This window comes from Pinus tabuliformis, chromosome 7 (assembly GCF_031772625.1).
Source record: "Pinus tabuliformis cultivar Carrire ecotype Pingquan chromosome 7, CPIR1, whole genome shotgun sequence".
Taxonomy (NCBI): domain Eukaryota; kingdom Viridiplantae; phylum Streptophyta; class Pinopsida; order Pinales; family Pinaceae; genus Pinus; species Pinus tabuliformis.
In genome coordinates this window covers 870,362,219-870,373,995 of record NC_142293.1, presented here as the reverse complement: position 1 = coordinate 870,373,995, position 11,777 = coordinate 870,362,219, and positions in this window count along the sequence as shown.

Sequence of the window (11,777 nt, the reverse complement as noted above, 5' to 3'; positions counted from 1 at the left end):
TTGTGTTCTCACGAATTCTAGATCAGAAGCGGTTGAGTTTTGAGCTGGTGGAATTCGAATTTAATTCCAAAGCAAAAGATAAAACTCAGAAACATTCAGTATGAGAATGGAGACAGTATGCCCCAGTATCTCACGAAGTTCACCCAATGTCGGGATTAGCTGGGAAGTGTGGGGGTGACTGTCGGATGAGGATGGTGAGTCTAGCACTCCTTGACCTTCCTAAGAGTTGGCATAACTACCAGGACTCGGTGAATGGAAGGGAGAAACTGCCAAATTGGGAACGACCATGGTCGGATTTGATGCAGGAGGAGATCAGACGGAGCACCAGAGATAGTTCTTCATCTATGCATGATTAGGAGAACTGTGCCTTAGCGAGTAAGGCGAAGAAGGGGAAGGGGAAGGTTTCTCTTTCCGAATCTTGTTCTTCCAGTGATGGGAAGAAGGTTGACAAGTCGAAGATGAGATGCTTTCGTTGTCATGAGATTGGTTTATGGGTTAGGAACCTGTATGCTCTTGAGGTTCAAGATGCATGCAAAGCCTTGAGCAACGAGGCAATTGATGGAGACTTGGTGGTTGAGAGGGAGCGTATATTACCTCTCAACATGCAGAGCCAGAAGAAGTCTCAGACGATTGTGGAGGAGACACGATTGGTGCAGCAGCTTCAGGAGATTGTGGAGGAGCCACAACAGGGGAAGCTGAGAGGAGATCGAGTAGAGACATCTACTCATCCAGAGACCTCCAGTAGGGGGAAACTTCAAGCCAGGTGGGCTGAGGGATCGCATGCAGCCATACCTCCAGGTAGGAGGTGGGGTGATGTGGATTGATTGTCCCAAGGAGGAGGGGCAGGATCCTTGAGGTACCCAACCTCTTGGATGAGACCTTGCTACGGGAACCCCGATGTGTAGTAGCAGGAACTGACTGATTGGGTAGAGACAGATGCGGATGGAGAGGGAGAGAGAGCGACAGTGCAGGGAATCCCAGGACAGCACATAGCTAGCAGGCTGCAGCAATGCGAGAGGCACAAGTGTTTTGCACAGTGCTAGGTGGCACAGAGAGGTGTGCAATGGTGCGAGATGCATGGAGATGTTGCAGTAGCGCAGATGTCAGAGAGGGAGCACTTGTCAGCAGCAGGTGGAGCTTCAGCGTCAGAGGGTGTTTCTATCCCAACAGGGAGGTCAGTTGGGAGGTGCAGTGCGGATGCAATGCTGGGAGATAGAACCAGCAGCAGCACGGATGCAGTCAGAGATCAAAGTGACAGAGGCTTAGAGCAGTCAGATACTGAAGAGCACAGAGATGCAGAGTTTCAGTCGACAGAGGCAATAGCAGTCAGAGACTTTGATGACAGAGCAAGTGGACTGGCCAGATGTGTTGCATGGAGAACATTCCAGAGTTACAGGATCGGGTTTGAGAGGAAGCCTTTCTTGTTGAGAGGGAGTGTTGAAAAGTGTGCAACAAGAAATGCTTGTTGAGAGTGCAACAAGATGATGGAGCTTAGTGAAAAGAGTCGCCTTCACTAAGTGGGCCCACAGGCTATTTTTGGCGCAAGTCTATTTTTAGACATATGGATCATGTTTATGGATTGCAGGTTGTTGTTTATGGATGATTGGTCAAGTTGGGAAAAATAGATGGACTTCTATTTTTGATGAAAGTGTGAGTGATCACAGTGTGAGTGATCAAAGTCTATTTTTAGACTGGCTGTCAAAAATAGAAAAGTCAAATATTATTGTCTCATAATAATATTTGGACTATAAACTTGATCTTATTCTCTTGGAGCACTTCAGGATGAGCTACGGATGTGGTACATGCAGATCTCAGAAGGAAATACGTGGTTACCTATGGGATGACTAATATTTGCATGCATGACTTTAGTTAGAACTCAAGTGAGTTGAGTTTAGTGGACTGGAGGTACAGTTGATGGAGTTGTGTTCAGTTTAGCTTTGTTAAACTGGTTGTATTTAGTCTAACTGATCAATAGACTAGAGATGAGTTGGGTGAATTAGTTATTAATTAATTCACAAGTTATTAACTCATAATGCAACTATAGAATACATCAGTTAACTCAGTTGCATGTCAATGCATGTTCAGTTCAGCAGGGACAGGTGTTAGAGAATCAGATTGCTATCAGTTGTGACTATAGTTGTGCACCAGATCTTGCACAATCAAGGGATTGAGTATGCCAATGAGTTTTCTCACGTATTTGCCCAGTATTGTAGCCTTTTCTCACGTCCAACAAAGTGTGAGTGATTATTTTGAGGTGAAATACGAGTTTGGTGAGCCATTCTCATCAGTTCTTGAGCAGGTATTGAGCTGTGGAGGCAGGCAAGCAGCGGGGGAGATTTGGAGATCAAATCTGAGCTGTATTATGTGTAGCATGAGGAGATAGTACTGAGTACTTGGGATGAGTATTGTACTATGTATTGTTACATGATTCAATCAATATAATATACAGATAGCTGGGGTTTTTAGCGAGATGCTTTCCCTGGGAAAATACTGTTTTGATATGTGTGATTGATGCTTCTATGTACGCCTGTGAATGTTTCTGCTTCTGTAAATTGATGATCAACGTAGAGGAGATTATGTATTATACATGTTCCGCTTATAATTGTATGATCAGGATAATCTCTGTGAATATGTGTTAAATTATTCAAAATTTCTACACAAGATTTAAATTAAGATTGTTAATTTTGTCCCCAAGTCTTTTTCTATGATTGTAATAAGTATTATTTTAGAGATATTATAAGTTTCATAAGGAAAAAAATATTAATCTATTTGGATTTGAAATTGAAACTCACTTGCAAATGTGAATGCGCACCCAACATTTTATGATTTTTATTGTTATATTTTTATTATTTTGAATATTACTACGATGATATAATCTATTTATATTTATATGACTATTTATGTAGTTTTATGTGAAAACCCTGATTATATTTTGCTTATGAATTCCATGTAAACATTTTCATGTATTTTGATTTTCAAATTAAAAATGCGATGAGTAAGGGATACAAATTCTAGGGACTAAGGGTGGTTACTTGCTTTGGATGTTCAATTTACTTGTTGCAAGAAAAATTGGACTATTTTGGACAACCATTGAAGGCTGGTTGTTGTGATTTTAATGGAATGGTGTTAAGAATATATGTAAATGCAAGAGAAGGATGCAATCCCATACTTGATTGGAAGAAGTGGCAAGACAAAAAGGATGGACTTTATGATGGTTTTAGGCAGCACTGATAGCAAGGGACAGGGTTGTCAATGATTGTAGGAGAGAATTGCCTCGAGGAGAAGAGAACACACTTAAAACAACAAGGGAGAGCATTCAAACAAATAAAAGAGGAAAAAAGCTTAGAAATCACACCAATAACATCAAGCATGCATAAAAGAGGCAGAACAATACCATAATGAGGAAGAAGGGCACTTCTTTGGACAAGTAAGAAAATCGGTGCACATTGCTGGTCTAGAGGCATTTTTGAAGACATCTGTCGCGTGGAGGAGTTTTGGAATATCTACAACACTAAGAGGAGTTCTACAACTTGGTTGAGAAATAGGATCATGAGAAGGATTTCTTCCAGGTGGGGGTAAGAATCATGATGCCCTAGGGTATGGAGGGTGGAGATGTGCTTCTCTATATTCCATTGACAACCTGGGGTGAAGTCTTAGTCCTTGGACTTCTGGTAAGGGAAGTTCTAGATAATCCTTAGCTTGGCTTCATTTAGTTTTGGCAGTGGGTTTTGGATTCTCTTCAGTGGGTGGAATGACTGTGTTACAGGTCTTCAGGGTGGAGATGAAGCCTATGGACTCCCTGAAGTGTACTGGTTGTTGAACAATTGGAGGATGGAGGCAACAAGCCTCTTGATTCCTTGTGTATTTTGTTGAATGCTATTTGGTTGGTGTGTGGACTTGGAAAGACCTCTGGAATCACCATTTCAACCACTAGTTGGTATTCAATCCCTTGAACAAACGATCTTAGCCTCTGGAATCTGGCTCGGGGGTGACAATTGCAAGTAAGGATTGGCTGTAGCTCGTCTTGTTGAAAATAGCAACAAGAAATGCTATAAATAACATTGCTATAGATAGCATTTTAGGTACTAGTGTGGAAAATAGCAACAAGAAATGATAAAATAGAAATGATAAAAATAGCATTTCAGGATAGATTCCAATTTTAATTAGTCCCTGAATTAAAATTTGAATTTAGTCTCACCAGCTGTTTGAAAAAAATTAATTAATTCATCTTGAGTTAATTAGTTGGAGAAAATCAAACATGAAGTCTTTGTGAAGACATGCAATAGTTATCCCTTTGATTGAGGAAGTTATCCCTTAATTAAGGAGATAAGGGTGAGTTGTAATTAGTTAGCTCAGTTAACTGAGTTAAGTCCAGTTAAATTAGTTCCAAATAGTTGGAGGAACTAATTGTGAGTTCAGTCAGTTAATGCATGCATGCATGCAACTAGTGTTCTCTAGATAACTGCATATTCTCTCATAAATAACTCATGCATGTCAGTTCAGAGAAAGACCCAGTTGAGATTCAATGAAGGGACAATTTAATATCAATTGGAGGAATTTTCCTATAAAGGAAACTCATCCATGCAGAAGGAATTAACTCCTTCAGGATTGCACAGTTATTTCAAAGGTCAGTGTTGTGTGTGAGGTGAGAATCACACAGGTTGCAGCTGGAGGAACCAGGAGAAATTGTGTAAGGAAATAGGAGGCTTGGAGGACTGAAGGAAGGCATATGTGTTGTCTATTTTGTCTATGAGCAGCAGTGAGGGATTGTACTGAGAGCTGGATACCTTGTGAGCTAAAGATTTGTGTAATCCTGAGATATTTCCACTTGTATGATAATGCAGATAGCGGGGTTTTTGGCTGAGGCTTTCGCCAGAGTATTCTTTTGTGTTTCATGTGTGATTGAATCTTCTTCTCTGTTATATGTGTTCTATTTGATCTTACTCAAAATCGATTAAGCTTCCGCAAGTTTGTTTGTAGAAGTAGATCAAGTATTTTGCATTATCAGTTGAATCTACAGTGAAATTTCTATATGGTATCGGAGCAAAGGTGATCAAAGTAGAGAACGATATACAAAGAAGGGAGAAGTTTGAAGTTTGAAGTTCTTGATTATAGAAGTCGAATTCTTATCACATCTCAAAGTTCAACAATGGCGTTCAATGGTTTAAGACTCGAGTATGCCCTAGATGGCAGCTCGAATTATATAGCCTGGAAGGATCACATGGAAGTGGTATTAGAGGACAACGGTTTGAAGGACTTCATTGATCAAGAAGTCCCCAAGCCAGCAGCAGCTAATGCCCAAGAATTGGCAGAATGGAAGAAATGTGTGGCTAGAGCGAGAAGGATTCTTCTGGAGGGAGTTCGAGACCACATTGTCTCGAGTCTCCATGGGAAGGAGACACCATTTTCAATGTGGAAGAAATTGAAGAATCTATATCAGAACATCAACGATCAGAGGAAGCTGGCGCTGAAAGACAAGCTTCAAAAAATCAAGTGTGAAGAGGGTGACACGATCTCTACATATCTGAACAAGCTCACCACCTGCAGGGATGAGCTTGGAATTGTAGGAATCATGAAAACCGATGATGACATGGTGAGTCTTGCTCTCCTCGGTCTTCCTAAGAGCTAGCATAGCTACTAGGACTTAGTGAATGGAAGAGAGAAACTGCCAAATTGGGAACGACTGTGGTCAGATCTGATGCATGAGGAGATCAGGAGGAGCACCAGAGATGGTTCTTGATCCAAGGAGGATGAAGAAAATTTCACCTTAGCGAGTAAGGCAAGGAAAGGGAAGGAGAAGGATTCTCATCCCAAATTGAGTTCTTCTCATGGAGGGAAGAATATTGAAAAATCTAAAGTGAGATGCTTTAATTGTCATGAGGTGGGCCATTATGCAACTAATTGTCCATTGAAGAAATCCAAGAAGGGATCTTCGGAAGGATATGAAGGTGAGGCAATGGCCTCTCAGTTCAAATTTGATTTTATCCTCATCGCATGCATGGTTTCATCGATGATGGTTCCACATGACCGGCGATAAGAGTTTATTCAGTACCTTGGAGGAGAAATACCTCCAGATGCGCATAGAGATGGGTAATGATGAAAAGTATAGTGTTTCAGGAGTGGGCATGGTTTCTTTTCATAGGGAGCATGGAGCTCGCATCACCTTGACATATGTGAAGTATGTGCCAGGACTGAAGAAGAACTTGGTATCGATCGTTGGAGGATAAAGGCTATGATGTAGTCTTCAGTAAGGGAAATGTTTTCCTTAGACACATCACTACGAGACAAGTGAAGTAGATCGGTTCAAGAGTCAAGAACCTGTATGATCTTGAGGTTCATGATGCATGAAAAGCCTTGAGGAGCAAGCAAATATTGGAGACTTGGTGGTTGAGAGGGAAAGCACATTACCTCTCAACATGCAACACCAGAAGAAGTCTCAGACAATTGTGGAGGAGTCACAATTGGTGAAGCAACTTCAGGAGGTTGTGGAGCAACCACAACTGGAGAAGTCAAGAGGAGACCGAGTGGAGGCATCCACTCATGCAGATACCTCCAGTAGGGGGAAATTTCGAGCCAAGTGGGCAGAGGGATCACATGCATCCATACCTCCAGGTGTGAGGTGGGGCGATGTGAAGTGATAGTCCCAAGAAGGCTGAAATAGGGGTAGGATCCTTGAGGTACCCAACCTCTTTGATTAGACCTTGCTATTAGAGCCCCGACTAGGAGTAGCAGGACTAGCTAAGTGGGTAGAGACAGATGTGGATGGAGTGACAGAGGGAGCTTCAACATCAGAGGGTGTTTCTAGCCCAACAGGGAGGTCAATTGGGAGATCAGTTACTTCTCAGTAACTGAGTTGTAGTGTAGCAATGGGAAGCACGATGCAACATGATGAGAGGAGGTGCAGTGCGGATGCAGTGCTGGGAGATAGGACCAACAACAACAAATATGCAGCAGGAGGAATCAGTGTGATTGATGCAGTAGGAGATCAAAGTGACAGAGGCTAGAGCAGTCTAATACTGAAGGGCACAGAGGTGGAAAGTTTTCAGTCGACAGAGGCAATAACAGTCAGAGACTTTGATGACAAGGGCATCATTTTGATTCAGGTTGGATATTTTTGTTTCTGGAGTTGTTGGAGCAACAACACTTGAGAGAAGCGTTGCATGCAGAACATTCCAAAGGTTCAGGATTGGGTTCGAGTTGAATGCCTTTCTTGTTGAGAGGGAGTGTTGAAAATAGCAACAAGAAATGCTAAAAATAGAAATGCTAAAAATAACATTACTATAGATAGCATTTCAGGTACCAGTGTGGAAAATAGAAACAAGAAAAGATAAAAATAACATTGCTATAAATAGCATTTTAGGATAGATTCCAATTTTAATTAGTCCCTGAATTGAAATTGAGAATTAAAATTCGAATTTAGTCTCACCAACTGTTTGAAAAATAATTAATTAATTCATCTTGAGTTAATTAGTTGGATAAAATCAAACATGAAGTCTCTGTGAAGACATACAACAGTTATCCCTTTGATTGAGGAAGTTATCCCTTAATTAAGGAGATAAGGATGAGTTGTAATTAGTTAGCTCAGTTAACTAAGTTAAGTCTAGTTAAATTAGTTCCAAACAATTGGAAGAACTGATTGTGAGTTCAGTCAGTTAATGCATGCATGCATGCAACTAGTGTTCTCAAGATAACTGAATATTCTCTCATAAATAACTCATGCATGTCAGTTCAAAGAAAGACCCAGTTGAGATTCAATGAAGGGACAATGTACTATCAGTTGGAGGAATTTTCCTATAAAGGAAACTCATCCATGCAGAAGGAATTCACTCCTTCAGGATTGCGCAATTATTTCAGAGGTAAGTGTTGTGTGTGAGGTGAGAATGACACAGGTTGTAGTTGGAGGACCCAGGAGAAACTGCGCAAGGAAATAGGAGGCTTGGAGGACTGAAGGAAGGCATATGTGTTGTCTATTCTGTCTATGAGCAGCAGTGAGGGATTGTACTGAGAGCTGGATAGCTTGTGAGCTAAAGCTTTGAGTAATCCTGAGATATTTCCACTTGTATGATAATACAGATAGCAGGGTTTTTGGCTGAGGCTTTTCCCAGAGTATTCTTTTGTGTTTCATGTGTGATTGAATCTTCTTCTTTGTTATATGTGTTCTATTTGATCTTGCTCAAAATCGATTAAGCTTTGCAAGTTTGTTTGTAGAAGTCTTTAGTATATTGCATTATCAGTTTAGTCTACATTGAAATTTCTATACGTCTACGGTTGGGTGGAGAGTTGTTGTCCCTAACTTAGTTGACCAAATCTATTTCAAGATACGTGTTTTCATGTGTATTCCTTGCTGATAAGTTTAGGTTGGATTATTAAACTAATTTTCTGTTCATTGTATGAATGGTTTATGGTTCACTTGTGATTAAAAAGAATGAAGCTCTAATAACTGGTCCCTTGTGGTTGTGGTTTTACATGGATGTTGTTCATGCAGGAAATTTAAATATAAATGTTTATTCTAATTGTTGTTTGCAAGAAGAAAAGGTCTATTTTCCTGAGTTTAAAAGTATTGTGGCTTAAGGACTGGTTTTTGGATGCTAAGATTTATGAATTGAGTTTTTTCATGTAGAAATTACAAATGTACATATGCATGTGTGTTGTATGCACATGGATAATACATTCCTACTATTAGTATAACCATTCAATATGCACATGAATTATAATGATTTATGACGATTGATTTCATTTTGAGTCCAACTTTGAGATGAGATTATGGGGAGGTAGGCCACGATAGACTTATATAGGGAAACTTGTATCATCCTCATGGTACTAGTAAATTTGTTGGTACAATTGATGTAAAGCAGTGTATGGGCCTCACTGAAATGACTGTAAGATTGTATGGAGCTCATACTAGTGATTGTTTGTGAGAAGGATACTTACATATAACTTATAGAAAATAGGTACATATGTATGTGTAAGCGTTGTTGATTTAAGTGTAAGGTTTTTTGCTCAACGCCTGGGTTTATTAGCCACAACCATGTGAACAATCAACTGTTATGATAATTGCTCAAGGGCCCAATGAAAAGGAAAAGACAAGTCCATGTACTATTTTATTATGCCACCAAAGGAAATTGGCCATTGAGCCATATTCATAAATTCTAAGCTCATGAAGGATAGTTGGGAAAAGCTTGTTGGAGGCTAAGGAGGGATAGCCCAAAAGGGACCCCACAAAAAACCTTAAGGGCGATGATTGAGTCCCAGGGCCAACCCAAAAGTTATAGAACCACCGTAGTCAAGCCACAGGAAATGTCTCTTTGAAAGTGGCTTAACACTAACAACAGGTGCAACACTATTATTATTCAACCCTTAGATTTTTTAAATTATAATGCATATGAATTTTGCTTGTGACTGAGACCTCAAAATCTCAGACCTCGTAAGACTAAGTGGCACCACTTCCCCAAAATTTTGAGGTTATTTGGTCTGGGAAAATAACCTCCAAGATTATGTCTGTAGACGATAAAGTTCACGTTAGCTACCATGCTCTAGAGTCTATCACTGTGGTTGACTTGTGAGCACATCCCAGACAAAATGGCTTGAGCTAGGAGGGATTCTCGACAATATTAGTTCTTGGTGAGAACTCTTCTTGGAAGAAATGGACCCCAAAAGAAACCCCTCGGAGGAAATGGCTTGAGTTAGGAGGGATTATCGGTGGTATTAGTTCTCGGAAAGAACTCTTCTTGGAGGAAACTTTGCAAAAGAAATCCCTTGGTAGAAATAATTGTGACGATAAATGGATTCTATGCTAGATTTGGCCCTTAGAGGAAAATATGTAGGCAGGGAAGGGATTCTCGGCGAGAAATGGGTCCTCGAAGGAAACTCCTCAGAGGAAATGGTTCTAACGACCATGGGTTTCTCCCAAGATCGTAACATTCGAGGTTACGTGGTAGTGGGTCCTCGAAGGAAACTCCTTAGAGGAAATGGTTCTTGAAACCATTGGCTTCTCCCAAGATCGTAATGTTTAAGGTGACATGGCCTACAAGGGGCTCACACCCGTTGACCCTCATGCCTGGCATATGCAATAACATGGGCTATGAAAACCATGAACGGTTCGACAAGTAATACTCCTCTTCCAAGTAACTCAAATAGCAATGTGGGCGCTATGAGGGAACCACGTGGGTGCCACGTGGCAAGATGATGATGCGACGCTAATTGATTAGTTCAACTTTAAATAGTCATATCTTTCAATCTAGAGACCATATCAGGACAAATTTATATTTCTGGAATCATCTCGACGAGACGAACACAACTATGTCATCTATATAAGGTTTTGAATAAGTTGAAAAAGATAAAAAAAATCTAGACCCCATTTCCATAATGCTACCTTGGAACTTGGGTTAGCATAATGCCCTGCTCCTTCTAACCTAGTCCAGGCTTGGGATTAGGACGGGGTGTGTTACATTTTAGTGTTAGTGACATTTTGTGTATCATTATAGATTCATCTTAGCCTCAGATTTATCAAGAGTTGAGAATAATAAAATTTGTAAAGATGCAAACCTCTTTTTCAATACAATATTTGAAGAAAAATTTTCACCTTGAAAAATTTGATTCAAAATTAATTAGATCTATGGTAATTCTCTATAATATTATTTATATTATATATAAATCTCACATAAATATGATTATATTATGATTATGATTTGAATTATAATTATTTTAATTTATATGTTAAGATGAGTCTATTTATATTTAATATACATTTCACATCTTTGTATATAAAAAGTTTCTTATTTTTATTTTTTTAAAAATTTGTTATAATACATATAACTACACACGTATGGAATTTTTATTTTCCATGTTTATATATATGTATATATAAAATTAAAAAATATAGGGAATGTTAAAGAAAAATTGTAAAACATGCTTTTATGTGTGTGGGGAAGAATAGCTTAATGTAAGTATTAAGTATTTACATGGTTATTAATTATATTTAAACATGAGTTTTTTAAGTACTGTGGTTTTAATTCATTTCTTCTTGAATTACTTTTTTGTTTTTGTTTTTTGTAAGCTTGGTAGTACTTTCACTATTTATATTAACTGGAAAAAATCAAGTTTTCCATTTGTTCCAGGTGGCCTCAACCTGCCTGAAGGAAACCAGGTGGCCACCTGTCAGCATTAAAAGCTGTCCAAAATTTGTATAAGTCTTTCTTTATCAACCTAACAACATTATCTATATTATCTATACTGCAATTCAACTTTAAAAAGTAAAAGCTATTCGTCATGGAACATAAACAAAATGTATCTGGATCACTGTTTTACTCCTCGTCCGAGGATATCACGGGGGTTGGGGCTTTGGCACTGGAACCCAACATCTCACTTCTCTTCATATCCTATAGAGTTTGTTCAATTCTTCCCAGTGCTAAGTTATTTCGATAAGTTTGGATCTAGACTGCCGCTATCTCCCTGAGTAGCTCTGCTCTGATGGGATCTTTCTCCTTGGTGTCCTCCTGTGCCTCCGAGCCTTTGCTTGCTGCCTGTTCTTTATTGAGAGTCATGGCCCGGGCCACCACATTCTTCATGACCCAATATTGCTGGATCATTTGTCTGAAAAGTGTGTGCCGTCCGCGGGAGTTGCCTGGGTCATGAACCATGTCCTCCCATTCTTCCATGGGAATGTCTTGGTTTTTTATGTTGTCATTTAATTCTCTCTCCCAACCAGCTATTTGGGCTCTGACCTCAAGTGGGTTCCTTGCCATGTATGCGTCAATGAGGGTCTTCATGTGCTCACG